This window comes from Ictidomys tridecemlineatus, chromosome 6 (assembly GCF_052094955.1).
Source record: "Ictidomys tridecemlineatus isolate mIctTri1 chromosome 6, mIctTri1.hap1, whole genome shotgun sequence".
NCBI lineage: Eukaryota > Metazoa > Chordata > Mammalia > Rodentia > Sciuridae > Ictidomys > Ictidomys tridecemlineatus.
Genome location: NC_135482.1, coordinates 5,568,941 through 5,585,248, shown reverse-complemented (window position 1 = coordinate 5,585,248; position 16,308 = coordinate 5,568,941). Strand labels below are relative to the sequence as shown.

The 16,308-nt window shown below is 51.1% G+C and overlaps 3 long non-coding RNA genes across 4 annotated transcripts; 2 read left to right on the top strand and 1 right to left on the bottom strand.

The window, feature by feature from the left end:
• The first annotated feature begins 243 nt into the window (after nucleotides 1-243).
• Nucleotides 244-2,225, top strand: LOC144378302 (uncharacterized). The gene is made up of 3 exons (XR_013440001.1): nucleotides 244-428; nucleotides 947-1,097; nucleotides 1,941-2,225. It is a non-coding gene; the product is annotated as an uncharacterized LOC144378302 (long non-coding RNA).
• A 1,002-nt stretch (nucleotides 2,226-3,227) lies between these two features.
• On the bottom strand, nucleotides 3,228-8,899 carry LOC144378485 (uncharacterized). Its single transcript, XR_013440197.1, has 2 exons — nucleotides 8,210-8,899; nucleotides 3,228-7,649 (listed from the first exon to the last, which is right to left on the bottom strand). It is a non-coding gene; the product is annotated as an uncharacterized LOC144378485 (long non-coding RNA).
• LOC144378484 (uncharacterized) lies at nucleotides 7,246-10,997 on the top strand. 2 transcript variants are annotated; one of them, XR_013440196.1, is made up of 2 exons: nucleotides 7,246-7,941; nucleotides 8,555-10,997. It is a non-coding gene; the product is annotated as an uncharacterized LOC144378484 (long non-coding RNA). The 2 variants fall into 2 exon arrangements; XR_013440195.1 differs by having other exon boundaries at nucleotides 8,345-10,997.
• The last annotated feature ends 5,311 nt before the right edge of the window (nucleotides 10,998-16,308 follow it).

The following is a 16,308-nucleotide window of genomic DNA, read 5'->3' as shown; positions in this document are numbered from 1 at the left end:
ATGGCAAATGGTCCCTTCCTTCACCTGTCCCCATTGTCTTCTGTCCCATTCTGGTTTCCATCCACCCACCTTCCTTTCATCTACCCTCCATTCACACACACACCTACGCATGTCCCCACCCAGGGCTGGGGTTGGTAGTGGCCAAGGAAGGGTCTGAAGGGTGGCCCCACAGGTTGTGCTCCCTCCAGCCTGGAGCCTGGGAAGCAGCTCAGGCCTCCACAGATCAGAAGGCCAAGGCCAGGCTGGGAGTCCTGGACTGGGGCCCAAGAACCAGGCAGGATGGCAGCTTCTCAGTGAGTTGGTCACTGCCCCAGCCACAGGCCTCAGAGCAGGACCCGGGGTCGCCTTGGCTTGCCTTGCCCCTGTCCTGTCTGGGAGGAGCAGGGAGAAGAGCCTCCGTGGGGAACTTGAACCTGACTTTAATCTTGGTGAGTTAATGAGGAAGGGAGTCTTTGAAGACTGCAGAGGCTGAGTCAGCTTTGATTAGCAAGTTCAAGTGCTTTTTCTTTCTTCCACCTTGAAGAGGGGGCCCTGTGAGCTGGGCCGACTCCGCTCCAGACACCTCTGTCTATGGTCCTGTGGGCGTCTTCACTAGGCCTGTGGATTTTCAGGCCCGTGGAGACACGCACAGGGGACTCTGCAGCCTTCGGGAGGCCAGCTCTCTCAGGACTGGGAGCGGGTGCTGGGGGTGCTGGCTTCCTGGGCTGCAGCTGGGGCGGTCACCCAGGGCCCCGTCCTCTGAAGAGCCCTGCCTCTGGCACCTCCTGCGCGGCGGTTGCGTCTTGAAAATCTTCGTCATTTTATCTTTGTGTATTTTGAGTGACAGTCAGATGGCACGAGGTTCTGGGGCTTGGGGACTCTGCTTGGGGACTCTGCTTGAGACACGGCCTGCCGCTACCTCTAGAACTAGGCGGTTCTCAGACATCGATCTGTTCCCTCTCTCCAGACAACCAAGTACCACCCAGCGTGCCCCTCCGCGAGTGTTGGTGCCCACGGTGTCTCGAGGCGGGGCATGGGAGTGGCCGTCCTGACCCGGGAAGACCCCCGTCCTGTATTCCGCAGACCATTTGGAGAGAATGAACTTCTGCCCACCCCAGGTACCCAGTGTGCTGGACATGGAGCTGCGTTTCCTGGGGGTCCTCATGCACCCCGAGTCAGGGTGGCGGAAAGGGAGACTGACCCCTGGCAGGGTCCAGGAGCTGGTCCTGGGCACCTCTGGAGTCTGTGCTTTCCTTTGAAGAATTCTCCTGCCTGGGGAGTGTGGCACATAGAACACACGGCAGAGCTCAGGAGGAAGGAGGCGCCTGGCCTGCTGGTACCTTTGGCAGCACTTGCCCTGACTTTGGGCGGAGAGGCTTGCACTTCACATTTTTCATCGTGCACTGGACCCACAGGTCAGGGGAGCTTTAACCAGGGAGGAATCTGTGGGCCTCAGCCTCTCCACAGGGCTGCCCCCCTGTAGCAGGCCTCTCCACAGCCACAACCCCTAAGGCAGCAGCCCTGAAGCCTCAGCCCTGCCCCAACTTACGATCAAACAAAGCAGGGCTCTGGTTTCAGGGGATGGGCAGACAGCTGGTGGTGCGGACAGATTCGCAAACCTGAATCAAATCACTCTCCCTGCCCCAGGGCCCCTAGGAGGATAAAGCAACTTCACGCAGGGGGATGGCCAGCGGCGACCCTCAAAGCCGCGTCTACCCACAGAACGTTCCCACACACCAGCTCTAGTCCAACAGAAAGTCACAGTGCTACAGGTCGTTGCTTTAGAGATCAGAGTTAGGTTTTAAAATCTTAACAGAGGCCGTGTGCTTGGCCGTAGGTGATGGACGTGGAGGGTCCCTTAATTCCCCTGAGTTCACGTTGGGTTCTCCAGGAGGTTTCCCGGCTCCCTCGCTCACAGACTGCAGCCCCACAGAGTCCTGTCCATCCTCCTCTGACCGCAGGGTCCCCCTCGTCCACGCGTGGTTTCTGAGCGTCAGGCCCTCTCTAAGAACCGAGATGTCTCTGCCCAGGATCGATGGCGTCTGGCCCGGGCTGCGCCAGGAATCTGTCCTACTTTCACCGTCTCAAGGCAGAGAGTTGGAGGAGGCGGCGCTGTCCCTCCCAGGATGAGCCACCCTTTCCCCATCAACAGGGGAGAGGTTACACTTTGAAGATTAAGCTCGTCATATTTAGAACCGTGACATTTTGGATACAGGAATTTCTGGGAAAGTGCCGCGTTTGGCTTAGACACGCTTAGATATTTGCCAAAGAAACCTAGAATTAAAATTCAGTTATTTTCAAATGAAAACTAGGGTTTGGTTTTTTTTTTAATTTTTATTTTTTTTATTGTTATTGTTGTTTTTTTTGTGCTGTTGGGGATGGAACCCAGAGGCCTGCACATGCTGGGCAAGTGCTCCACTCCTGAGCTCCATCTCCGGCCCTGATTTTAAAACTAATATCCATCTCTGTGCTTTCTGTATGGGTGAACACAGACACACAGACACACACAAAAATATATTTTTAATGCATGTGAAACCAGGCCATAAAATAGCAATTTCCCTGTTCCTAAAACTGTTCAAGCTGTTTTTCAGCATGTAGGTGCAGAACCCTAGACCTGACCTAAAACGACCTCAAGATCCCAGTGGAAGGCGGGCACGGTGGTGCACGCAGTAGTCCCAGCGACTCGGGCGGCCGACTCAGGAGGATTGCAAGTTCTAGGGCAGCCCCAGCAACTTAACAAGGCCCTGTCTCAAAATAAAAAAATCAGAAAGGCTGGGGATGTGGCTCAGAGGTAGAGTGCCCCTGGGTTCAATCATCCCTGGTATTTAAAAAAAAAAAAAAAGTGCTAAAGTGAGTGAGCAGAAAGTGAGAAGAGAGCAGGGCCTTGGGCCCAGAGGAGGAGGACGCTGTCACATTTGCGTGCTGACCAGAGGAACAGAGGCTGGAAACTTCACAAATGCAAAGTACACACTTCCTCCTGGACATACACCCCCCACCAAGACTCCGGGGACACCCCATCAGCCCCCCTTCCTCCAGCCCTCTTAAATTCCTTTGCTCCCAGCAGACCCAGGAGACAGATTTAAGTGGCCTCCTGTCCTTGTGGATCAATCTACAATAAAGCTGCTTCGTTTTGCTAAAACGGTGCCACAGTCTTGGCATCTATGTGTGGTGGGCAGCGAGACCTTGCCTATGTGCATATTTAAATCTCCTTAGCCCCCACTTCACCGTGGGGAAGAAAACGAAGCAAATGAGAAAAGCAGAGGCTATTTATTCTGATCCTACTGTAGAGAAGGAAATGGCCACCGTCACTTGCCTTTTGACAGAGATGAGAAAACAGGTGGGGGGGAGAGGGAAGATTCTGAGGTGGAAGGAAGGGCTTCGGGTGTCCCCCCAAAGCAGTGGGACTGCAGACGCTGCTGGTGGCCGACTAGGGGGCATTGTATGTGAGGTTGCAGACAGACATTTGGCTTGCTCGGGTTGGCCCTAAGTTGGAAGTGGGGACAAAACTTAATGAAGCTGGGGTGCAGGTGGCACACACCTGTAATCCCAGAGGCTCAGGAGGCTGAGGCAGGAGGATCGTGAATTCAAAGCCAGCCTCAGCAACAGTGAGGTGCTAAGTAACTCAGTGAGGCCTTGTCTGTAATAAAGTACAAAATAGGGCCGGGATGTGGCTCCCTGGTCGAGTGTCCCCGAGTTCAATCCCCAATCACCACCCTCCACAAACATAAATGACGCTGTTAGTTATTAATTCAGTCCTGGCCGTCTGGGGCAGATGATTGCAGAAGTTATTGTTTACCCTTCTAGAGCTCAAAGTCTGGCTTCCTACAAGTCTGGCTTCCAGAAGGCTGGTTTCTGGGTAGATTTTCTTGGCATGTTGCTACAGGTTAGGAGTCAATTTTCTATTTTTTTTTTTTATATACACTCTGGCCATTGTTCACTTGTGTATTCATACATATTCATGATCAATATGTAATAATTGGTCAAAAAGTCCATCCCTTCTCTTTGGAGGGCGAATCAGTCCACGTGGGAAGCGTCGTGAGAGTGACCTTCTGATGAGTAGCTGTTGTCTGCTTCAGGAGGCCTCAGACAACGTCACAGGACAAATCCACAGGATCACGCTGCCGGGTTTCTGTTCCGGCGACTAAAAGGCTCAGGGGTCACTCCAGTTAAACTGGGCTAACTGGGCTGCACAAAATAACCACACAAGAGACACAATACCTTTTTCTTTGGGGTTGCTGTGACGGCTCCTCTGACCTTAAGGGACTGCAGAAAGAGAGAAAGAGCTAGAGCATGCGCTGACCACTTTTATTGAGGAGAAGCTATTCAAATGAGGCCAGGGGTCAGGTTTCAGGGGGCTGAGTATCTTCATGATATCCACTGTCAGCAGGTTGACTGACACCTGGGTAGACCACACCCCAGGGCACAGTAAGAGAAGGGGACACACACAAGGCACTTCCATGGAAGATTCTATCCTAAACAGGGCAAGGGGTTATATTACAAAGGAACAGGTGAGCATAGCTTCACCCATGGGGCTGCAGCAAGACACACCCATTTCTGTGACTGAGCGCCTCAGCACCCAGCTGGGGAGTGTAACTCAGTCACCTGTGAGGTTGGCCTCCCACATCACGCATCATGAACACGCGAACACGCAGCTGCCCCCCACACGGGCCCAGGCTTGTGTCCGACAGCCGTGTGGAAATGAAACATTCCAGACCTGGAGAGAAAACCTCCGTGACTCCTCTGGAGCCTACAGACCGCTCCCTGTGCCTCCCGCCGCAGGCTCTGCCCTGGGCCTCACCAGGCAGAGCTACTGGATGAGTTGTGATGGAGAACAGAAGATGGTGGAAAGGCTGAGACCGCTGGCTAGCGCAATGAGAACCAGGCACGCTGGCCTCCTGGACGTAGTAGGAGGACTAGCTCCACCAGGCGAGACTGCCCTGTGCAGTAGGTGAGGCAGACAGACCGCCCCCGCCGCCAGCTCTGTCTAATTTGGGTTTTTTTTTTTTTTTTTTAAGTTGTAGGCGGACACAATACATTTATTTTTATACGGTGTGAGGATCGGACCCAGTGCCTCACCGGTGCTAGGCGAGCGCTCTACCTCTGAGCCCCAGCCCCAGTTGGCTCTGTCTGCTTTGATGGTGGGGATGGAGAGGCTACTCCTGAGCCTGTGGGATCGGCCCAGAGCTGCAGAACAGCCCCATGTCCTCTGTACGGGGCCTGGCGGGCTTCTCTCTGTGAACTCGATCTCTAACCAGGTGCTTCCAAGACCCTCGCTTCAGTGTGGCACCACACGTCAAAGGCAAGAAAGAGAGCGACGATGTGAGGCCAGGAGACCCTGACCAAATGCTGCAGGCGGGGAGGTGGCCCACCCGGCCTTGTGCCCAGCTTCGTCAGGGAGTCACCCACCGGTGACTCTGGGAATCCGTTAATCAGCCTTACGAGCCCAAAATACCAGGCAAGGACTGAAGAGGAGGAAAACTTTACTTGGGCTTGTGGCTTCAGAGGCTCAGCAGCCCTGGGCCTGAGGGGAGGAGGGACTTCAGAGTGGGAGGAGCCAGGACTCAACAGGTAATCCCCAAGGCAGGTGCCCAGTGACCCACTTCCTCCAGCCCTGCCCCCGCCTACAGTTAACAATAATCCATTCAAACTCTTCATCCATGACATGGATTAATCCACTGATTAGGTTAAGCTTTCACGATCTGATCACTTCACCTCTGAACATTCCTGCATTACTCGGGCACTTTGGGGGTCACCTCATATCCAGGCCGTAACAGGCAAACACGGATTCAGTTTGGTCTGGGTGAGATTTCTTCCTGGCACAATGATTACTGAAATGCCAGCCCTTCTCCGTCCCTGAATGCCTGCTTGGACCAGCTCCTCTATGCCAGCCAGCTCCCCGCCCTGAGCTCTTGCACCAATATCGACACAGAGGACAAACATGTAAACACAGTGGGACTTTCAGCCAAGTATGGTGACGCCCGCCTGTAATCCCAGCGGCTCAGGAGGCTGAGGCAGGAAGATCACAAGTTCAAAGTCAGCCTCAGCAACTCAGCGAAGCCCTAAGCAACTCAGCAGCAAGACCTTGTTTTGAAATCAAGTATAGAAAAGGGCTGGGGATGTGGCTCAAGCGGTAGCGCGCTCGCCTGGCATGCGTGCAGCCTGGGTTCGATCCTCAGCACCACATACCAACAAAAATGTTGTGTCCGCCGAGAACTAAGAAATAATTATTAAAAATTCTCTCTCTCTCTCTCTCCCTCCTCTCTCACTCTCTCTTAAAAAAAAAAAAAGAAAAAGAAAAGGGCTGGGGATGTGGCTCAGTGGTTAAGCACTCCTGGGTTCAATCCCTGGTATAAAAAAAAAAAACAAAAAGGTAGTCTTTCTAGACTGGAAAAATCTGCAAAGGAAACACGATGCTACTCAGGGTGCCCCTTTCACTCACCCCACTTCCTGAGTGAGAGCAGATCCTTTCACCCTACTGTCAAACTCAATTTCCCTGAGTCCACTGCTCAGGGTCCTGGGGGTCCTGGGAGCCCTCAGTGGCCTCTCTCCTCTGCCCTCTTGTCCTTAGGGTCAGTCCCCGCCCACCAGCTAGGGAAATCCTCTAAAAACACACTGTCCTATTCTGCTCAAAACCCCCACGGGTTTCCGACTGCCCCAGCCACCTGAATTCACTGCTTGGTGACTTCTGTCCAGGCTCGTGCCTGGAGAGCGGGCAGGGTTATTAACCTGCCACTTGTGCTCCCCAAAGGACGCTTGGCGATAGACACATCGATGCCCTGCCGGATGCTCTCCCGTCCACCTGGCCGCTCCTTCCCCAGAGCCCCTGCCTCCCCTCATCTGCTCCCGCCTCTGCCTCTACCTTCCACGGTGCCTTTCATGACTGAGACCCTCCCCAGGTCCCAGCCTCCCTCTCCTCAGGGCTCTGCGTCCCTCACTCCTGTCCTCACATCTGCCATGTGTTTATTTTTCTTATTGATTTATTGTCCCCCTGCAGGGACACGTTATTAGCATCTTGTTCACTGCTGTGTCCCTAAAGCAGTGCTTAGCACCTGCCCAAGTGCTGGAGTTTGGATCTTGTGTGTCCCCCAGAGTCCCATGTGGTGACAAAGGTTTGCTCCTCAGGGTGATGTTTTGGGGAGCTGGCCGGCCTCCTGGGAGGTCTTCAGGTCCCTGGGGGATGGCCTTTGAAGGGACTGTGGGACCCTGGACCACAGGTGAAGGACTCGGCTCTGCGGTGCCCCTGCCATGACGTGCCAGCACCGGGCAGTCAATCATGGACCGAAAGCTCCAACCCTGTGAGCCAAGATAACCCTTTCCTCTCCTAAGTGGCTCCGCTCAGGTATTTGCCGCAGCCGCACACCAGGACAGCAGCCGCACACCTGGCTCTGGACAGGTGGTCGGGGAAGGCTCTCCCAGCAGCCAGCACGGAGGCTGAGGCTGGTCACAATTTCTAACAAATTACTGCAAATGTAAGTGGATCAAACCAACAAACTCATGTTTTGGCAGTCAGAAGGGGTCCCTTAGGGAGACCCAAAAAGGGACTCACTAAGCTAACACCAGGGGAGCTACAGGGGAGAATCTTGTAGCTGCTTCTTCCAGCTTCTGGAGGTCACCCACAGCCCAGGGCTTGTGGCATACTTCATCTTCAAAGGCAGCAACTTAGTGAGACCCTGTCTCAAAATAAATAAATAATAAAGACTATCATATGAAGTGGCGATTTTGCCAGGACTTTAGGCCACAGGACAGAGGAACCTTGGGAAGAAGAGGAAACATTGTATGCAGCCATCACTTTTTCTTATCTTCTCGGGAAGTCTGTGACACGCCCCCACCACCACCACCACTGCTGCACCCTGTCCCTCAGATGGCCTTAGAATCCCCAGGAGGACACTGGCCAACCTGCATTTGAAAAAGGAAGTAGTGAGATCCCTGGGAGTTTGCCAGACATCCTGGAGGCCACAGCAGGTATGGGGTTAAAGGAGGATTGTGGGATCCTTCTCACACTTCTCTTTCAGTCTAGCCTGGCTGAGCTCAGGTGGCACCAGGCCTTGGGAGGGCTTGCAGGTCAAGAGCTGCTGCAGTGTGCAGCGAGCGCAGACTGCAATAACCAGGGATCCCGGGCTCCAGTTAGCTCGGGCAACCCAGTGCCCGCAGGACCGTGCCAAGGGGATGCGGGACGGGACTGCCCCCGGGAATGCGAGGTGGGGGTTGGGGGGCGAGGGAAAGAATTCACCAGATGTTTAAACGGACGGCGCTCCTTCGGGACTCACTGTCTTGGTGGGTTCCTGCCTTTGAGTTCTGCTCAACTTGCAAATGAACTTGCACAAGAATAAATGCCCGCGCCGCAGAGCCGTGATTTCCTCTGCAGGTGGAAGCAGGGGCTCGGAGACCTGTGATAATCGCCCTCTGCGAGGCGCACTCCTTCTTCCCGCTCATTACGGGCGGCAGCGCGGAGAGGAGAGCCCGGGCGCGCAGTGACAGAGACACTTGGAAACCTGCTGGGGGACGGCGCTCTGTCACCGGGAAAGACAATGGAATACATTAAAAATGTCTTATTTTCCCTTGTTCTGCCAAGCAGAAGCTTCGGAGCCCTTCGGGGAATTCACTTGACAAGAAAAGAAAGCGCATCCCGCGTCCCGCCCCGCCCTCGCCGCCAGGTGCGCCCCTCCGCCCCTGCGCCTGGGGACACCGCGGCTCCCGGCGGTGGCCTTGTTGAGAGGCCTCGTGGAACGCAGTTATTCTTCGCAGTGGCTGATTTCCCTTTCTGTTTTGAAGGCGCCTCTGTTTATTCCCATTGAACCCGGGCTCAGAGAACCGCAGCGAGTACAAAGCCGGGAGCGCGCGTGCTGGCTCTTTGGTCCTCACAGCGCGGGTCCTGAAGGCTCGGTGTCAGGACAGCTCGGCATTAGCGACCCTCACTCAGGCCGAAGGGTGGACCCCTGACTGTCTCCAGCATGAAGTTGCAAGAGAACGCCCATTTCTTATGCTTTAAAATATTTATCTTGCCAAAAAGGAAGTCACCAAAGAGTGACTGTAGACAGTGACTTTAGAGTTGAAGAGCTTGAATTGCTCGCTCTGAACTTATTGAACCACCAGGGCCATTCTGGTCAATGATCTGCAAACCAGCTGGGTCAGGAAACAAAGTCCAGCCCAGCGCACCAGGTGACAACAATGAGAGATAATTAGGCCATTTTGGCCCATGGGGGACCCTTGGGGAGGGGGGGAGAGAGAGGACTGTCTTGAATCCGGCCTGAATTAAGCAAAGTGTAATAACATAAAACTGTTTTAAATAGTCTCTTTACAACCCCTCCCCCAAAGGTATGAAGGATGGACAAGGGGACTTGTCACATGCTAGGCAGGCGCTGTCCTAGGAGTAATATCCCCTATTTTAAATTTTGAGACAGGGTCTTGCTAAGTTGCTAGGGACTCACTTAGTTGCTGTGACTGGCCTTGAACTTGCAATCCTCCTGACTCAGAATCCCAGATCACTGGGATTATAGTCATGAGACACTGAGCCCTTCAAAATGATGTTTTGACTCTTATTACCAATAACATTGAGGATCAAAGTAAATAATTTCAACTTCCCTCAATAGCCGGGAGGAAAAATTCTTCATTCATTAAAATTACAAAATAGTAGTAGGTGCACATAGTGGCTCAAGACTGTAATTCCAGTCTTTCTGGAGGCTGACACAGGAGGGTCAAAAGTTGAGGCCCTGGGGGCTGGGGATGTGGCTCAAGCGGTAGCTCGCTCGCCTGGCATGCGTGCGGCCCGGGTTCCATCCTCAGCACCACATACCAACAAAGATGTTGTGTCTGCCGAGAACTAAAAAATAAATATTAAAAATTCTCTCTCTCTAAAAAAAGAAAAAGTTGAGGCCCGCCTAGGCAGCACAGCCAGACCCTGTCTCAAACAAATAAATAAATAAAAGATTTATGAAAATCATCAAAGACTACTTAGGGGCCAAAGTGTCCTTTTATAACCAGATTATAAAGTTGTTTTTGCTTGTTTTTACAGTGCTGGGAATTGAACCCAGAGCTCCACACATGCTAGGCGACTACTCAACCACTGAGCTACACCCCCAGCAACAGAATGCAAGGTTCTTGGGCTGGGGCTGTCGCTCAGTGGCACAGCACTTCCCTAGCATGCGTAAGGCTCTGGGTTCAGTCCTCAGCACCACATAAAAATAAACAAATAAAATAAATGGATTCTGTCCCTCTACGACTATAAAAATTAAAAATAAAAAGAACAGTTTCCAGAAAAATTATTTCAACCATCTACTAATTCTCCTTAATAGCTTGGAGTTTCTCAAGATGTTTAAGTCTGGACCTAATTTGTCCTACTCATAGTTCTGCAGTTTGCTAATCAATCTGAATTTAGATTCTCACAATACTGAGCTTCCCACTAGGTCATGAATATCTGCTAAGCACCTTTGAGAAAAGATCATGAGTCCATGGCAGGATGTACCATAGACGGCCTACGTGGGGAATATGTGCATGTGAGTTTTTTTTTTTTTTTAATTAAAAAAATTCACATGCAAAAGAGACATTTTCCAGAACGCTTGTGCCTAATAATTGTATAATTACAGGAGAGGCAGGCCAAACTGTTGGAAATGGTTGCCTTTGAAATACATTTTGGATGGAGTTTATAGGATCAATCACATCTTGATAATCAGGTATTTTTTTTAATCAGGTTGTGGCTTTGGTTTCTGTTATGCTCTGTTTGCAAAGTTCTTTGTCAGCATCCATTTTATAAATCAAACACCTGGAGCTCAGAGGCCCACAATGAGCCAGGGATAGAAGTGACTGAAACAGGAGGTGTCCTTTCTCTGTGCCTTAGCCCTCATCAGCTCCACGCCCACCCACTCATCTATTTGTGGGACCCAGTATTTCCAATAATCCTAGAACTGAACAATTCATGTCTAAATGCAAAGTTTATTTAAAAGGATGCCTGAGGTTCCTATAAGTTTTCCCCAAAGCCTTATTCAATATATAATAAATGTTGCCATTGCGTTCACTTTCCATTCCTGCAACAAAGGGGAATTATTGCCCATGAATTGATTTACACTGGGTGCTGGTATCATTGTAGCACCTAATCATAGATGAAATCAAGAAGACACAGGCATGGTCTAGATGAAGACCCTACTGTTGAAATCAGGAGACACTGGACAAATCATTGAATTTCTCTAGGCCTTAATTTCTTGCTCCATGAGGTTAAGGGTTCACCCCACAGCAGTATCCATGACCTGGCCTTTCTGCCTGTGTTCTGGGCACCACATCTCTCCCAGGCTGGCAGCACCACAGAGTTGACACTGTAACGCTTGCCATGGTCAAGTTCACGCAGTGACAGAGAAGCAGGTGCCAGCGTGTGCCTCTGCCTGAGGACAGATCCTTCCAAGCAAGGAGGGTAGCAGAGGTCTTAGGAGCAGTGCCATTGGCCCGACTTTGGGAATTGCCTTTCCAACACAGAGTTTGAGAAGTTGTCTGCCTTGGCTTTAAGCTTCTAGAAGCCACCAAAAATGCATACTATCTTAGGAGCACCATATGATGAGTTTTAATAAGTGCATATACTTATGACACCAGCCCAGGGAGCATCAATACCGACACATTTTCATCTTCAGGAGGTGAATTTTATTTCTGGAAATATGCAAAAGTTATAACCAGTCTGATAAATAGAGATTTGAAAAAAAAATAAGGAATATCATTTAGGACTAAAAGCAAAACAAAACTCAAATATAGCAAACAAAGTAATGATGTTGTTGTGTAGCTCTGACTTCCTCCGAGGATTCTTTGTAAGAGAAGTTCCAAAACTATTTCTCAGTCAATGATCATAGCACCCAATGTAAATATTTAAATATATTACATATAATTTATCAGCGCATGCAATACATTTAAGCAGGGATGTGGAAAATATTTTTCTAAAAGGGTATCCATTGCCTAATAAATACTTTCTAAAAATCAGATTTAAGCATAAAAATTACATTATTTATTTAATTGGGGAAAATATGTCGTTCATATTTCCACATACTTCTATCTAGTACTTGTCCTTGAGACGTCTATCTGAACCAATTCAAACCTCGGGGCTTGTAACACAAGTACCGTCCTCTGTGACACCAAAGAGAGTCATTGTAATGCTTCCTTTTGTTCTCCCCCCTCACCAACTTGGGTACCAGGGGCACGTAGCCACTGAACCACATCCCCCCAGCCTTTTTCCTTTCTTTCTTTCTTTTTTTTTTGAGGGGGGGAGCGGGGAGGCTTCACTGGGTATTTTTATTTTGAGGCAAGATCTCACTAAATTGCTGAGGCTGGCCTTGAACTTGCGATCCTCCTACCTCAGCCTCCTGAGCTGCTGGGACTATAGGTGTGGCCACCACACCCAACTTCACTGCACTATTCCAAAGTGAGACACTTGAGGCAGAAAGACGGGAAAGCAACCTTCTCTGGGGGCAGAGGGGTTGTCAGGGACACCTAGATGCGTTTGGGGCTGTCCTGACTCAGGAGCTCCTAAAGCGTTGTGGGCCACAGGTCCTCCGAGACTCTGGTGAAGGCTCTGGACACGCTCCTAACAAGCGAACAACACATGTGGTGTGCACATGCAAACTTCACACAGGACACACGATCATCAAACATGTGTGGATCCAGATCAGGGACATGCCTCTGCTACCTGTCCTCATCTGAGATGAATTTCTCTCTTTCTGAAATTTAAAATAATGTTTTTCTTTTTTACGGTGCTGGAGATTGAACCCATGGCCCTGTGCAGCTAGGCCAGTGCTCTCCCACAGCTTCGTCCCCAGCCTGGACATTTAAATTTTTTTTTTTTTTTTTTTAGATTTTTTTTTAAAGAGAGAGTGAGAGAGGAGAGAGAGAGAGAATTTTTAATATTTATTTTTTAGTTTTTTTTTAGTTCTCGGCGGACACAACATCTTTGTTGGTATGTGGTGCTGGGGATCGAACCCGGGCCGCACGCATGCCAGGCGAGCGCGCTACTGCTTGAGCCACATCCCCAGCCCCCCATTTAAATTTTTTTTAATTTGCTCATTTCAATAAGTGAAAAGTTTGGAATGATAGATCACTAATTCTTCAAGATCAACATCCCATACATCTCTGCCTCCTAACTTCCTCACACCCACTCCCTAGTTAAAAAACAAACAAACAAACAACAACAACAACAAAACACTTTGTGGGGCTGGGGATGTGGCTCAAGCGGTAGCGCGCTCGCCTGGCATGCGTGCGGCCCGGGTTCGATCCTCAGCACCACATACCAACAAAGATGTTGTGTCTGCCAAAAACTAAAATAAATAAATAAATTCTCTTTCTCTCTCTCTCTCTCTCCCCCTCCTTCCCTCCCCCTCTCCTCTCTCTTAAAGAAAAAAAAAAAAAAACACCTTGTGGAAATTCTGAGAATAAATCTCTCTGAGACCCCAAGTTTTTGGTCCCCAGCCGTTCTTAGCACTGCTCAGCGGGTGGCAGAGCCCCGAGGCCGTTGGCTATCAACACACCTTCATTTGTTCCTTCTATTTCGCAGGTGCCTACTGGCCTAGGGACTCAGAGCACAAGTGTGAACAACTGTGTCCTGAAGAGCGTGACACACACCTGTAACCCATGCCTTGGGAGGCTGAGGCAGGAGGATCCAGAGTTCAAAATCAGCCTTAGTGTTAGGGTCTGTAAACAAGTCAGGATGGCGCCTGGCACTGTGCAGAGGGAGTGTTAACGCCAGCGAGCCATGAAGTGTGGAGATTCCTGATTGGTTGACGGCTGTAGTTTATGTTAATGAGATAAGCTGTGTGGAGTATATATATACCGCTCCTGTCCTACAATAAACGGCTCCCACTCCTGCTGTATCAATGTACACAAGTTGCTCGTCACCCCCCCGGTTGTTTTGCCCAGCCAGCCGGGCTGCGGCACCTTAGCAACTTCCTCAAAATAAAAAAATATAAAAGGGCTGAGGATGTGGCTCAATGGTAGAGCACCCCGGGCTCACTCCCTGGTACCTGCCTCCCACATGCTGGTGTGAGGACGCTGGCATTTGTGGAGGGGGTGGAGGGGTCAGTGCAAAATGTTGAGCAGGGCATCTGTGTTGAGAAGAGATTTTAGGAGGCCAAAGGAGAAGCAGGTGGCAGATGGAGTGTGAGCACTTAGCATTCCTGATGAGAGAGGAGGGGCGGCAGAGGGGTGAGCAGGGAGCGGCTTCTGCACTGAATTTAACCCAGAGCTGAGGTGTCCAATGACAAAGTGACTCTAGGGTGAAAGAGAAGGAAGAAAGGGTGACCAAGGGTTTGGGTCTGAGCGGCTGAGGGACGGGGTGCAGTGGACTCAAAGGGGAAGATTGAGGGAGCCTGGGGGCTGGAGGACCCCTCCGCCCCCAGACCATGGATGTGCAAGCCCGGATCAGAGGCGGCACTGGGCACGGGAGGAAGGTGTCCAGGGGCAAGGTGCTGGCCAGAGATGTAACCATGGGAGCTGTCAGGCACCAGGGGGGGATCCAAGCCAAGGGACAGAAAAGGTGACATTTAAAAATTAATTCTGGCTCATGATAACCTCACCCAGAGGGAAGGGTGTACATATCTCCATTTGGAACTTCAGTTGTGACATGTATTGTACTATTTTTTTGGGTGCTGGAGATGGAACCAGGGCCTTGTGCATGCCGGGCAAGTGTCTACCACTGAGCTACGCCCCCAGTCTCCAGATGCCATGTATAAAATTGGTACAACCTGTAAGAGGAGATGATACCTTCAGCTTTTAGTTCAGGTTCTGAACTTTTTTTTTTTTTTTTTTTTTTTGTACTGGGGATTGCATGGATGCGGGTGCTTTTTTTCTTTTTTTGTCTGAGACAGGATCTCACTACCTGATTAAGGGCTTAGGGTCTCACTAAATTGCCCAAGCTGCCCTTGAACTTGCAATACTCCTGCCTCAGCCTCCTGAGCCACTGGGATCACAGGTGTGGGTCTCGACACCAGGCTGAATCTAAAACACTAGTGTTGTTTAAAAGTGTAAAAACGAAGCTGGGCACGGCTTCACATGCAACTCGGTGAGAACCCATCTCTAAATAAAATACAAAATAGGGCTGGGGACATGGCTAAGTGGTGCTCCTGGGTTCAATCCCTGGTACCCTCCTCCTCCCAAAAAAACAAGGCAGTCCCGGCCACTCCAGAGGCCACTCAGGAGATGAAGACCAGCAGGCGGGCAACATGGAGAGACCCTGTCTCAACAGAGAGGGAGAGTGTGTGTAAAAACATCAGATAATCTAGCTTCTAGGATTATTTATCTTCTTTATTCAGCTGGCCTCTCAAAATGACCAAACATGACGTTTTGAAAGAGTCAGGGAAGGTGTGCAAAATCTACTTTGAGATTAAAGTCTGAATGTGCACGTGTGGCCAGCCGTGGTATCGTATTTCTGGACTGCACCTAACCGTCTACCCCAGCATCTGGTTTGATGGGGAAACCATCCATCAGTGAGAGGACCGTGTTGAGGACTGAGGGGCCCCTGGTCACCGAGTGCCTGACCCACTTTCCCGGGCTCCGGGAGAAAGCAGGAGACAGACAACAGCTCAAAGAGGCGAAGAAGGAAGGAAATGGGACAGAGCAGAACCGAAGTGCCGGCACCCCAAGGCGCTCGCGCCCCGAATCAGAAGACCTGGGCTGCGGTGTGGCACGTGTTAAAGTGACTGGGCATCGTGAAGGGGACACTCATCCTGTCCTGCTCCTCAGTAACCCAGAGCCCTCCTCCCAGCAGTAACATGCCTGAACCCCAGGGGCCCTCTCTCCAGCCCGCCCCTGTCCACTAAGGGCTGCCCTGCCCCAGCGGTCACCCTGTCCAGGTCTGCCAGGGAGACTTGCCCCCTGTCTGCTCTGCCTCCCACCTCATCAGCTGCTCACCGTCTGTTCTCTTGACGGCTCTTTCGTTTCTTTGGCCGCCCTCTCCTCCCCAGCTGGGGTCTTCCTGGCCTCCTCCTAGAACACGGCGAAGGCTTCCCAACCCGTCCCCTCGGGGTACATCTGTGGAATTCCCCCCCAAGCACAGTAGTCACCATGTCCCTCCTCTGTTTATAAACAGGTAATAGCACTGGACGGCAGATACAGGTAGGGGTGGCTGCTCCCAGGGCCTAGCCCCTCGTAGCGACTCCACCGCATCTACCTGTTCCCACCCCAACCCCTGCATACCACTGAAAATTCTGCCAAAGAACATCCCACAGGCTCAGGAGGATGAGGCAGGAGGATGGCAAGTTTGAGGCCAGCCTCAGCAACTTAGCGAGGCCCTAAGCAACTGAGAGAGAACGGTCTCAAAATAAAAAGCGGCTGGGGATGTAGCTCAGTGGTAAAGTGCCCTTGGGTCCA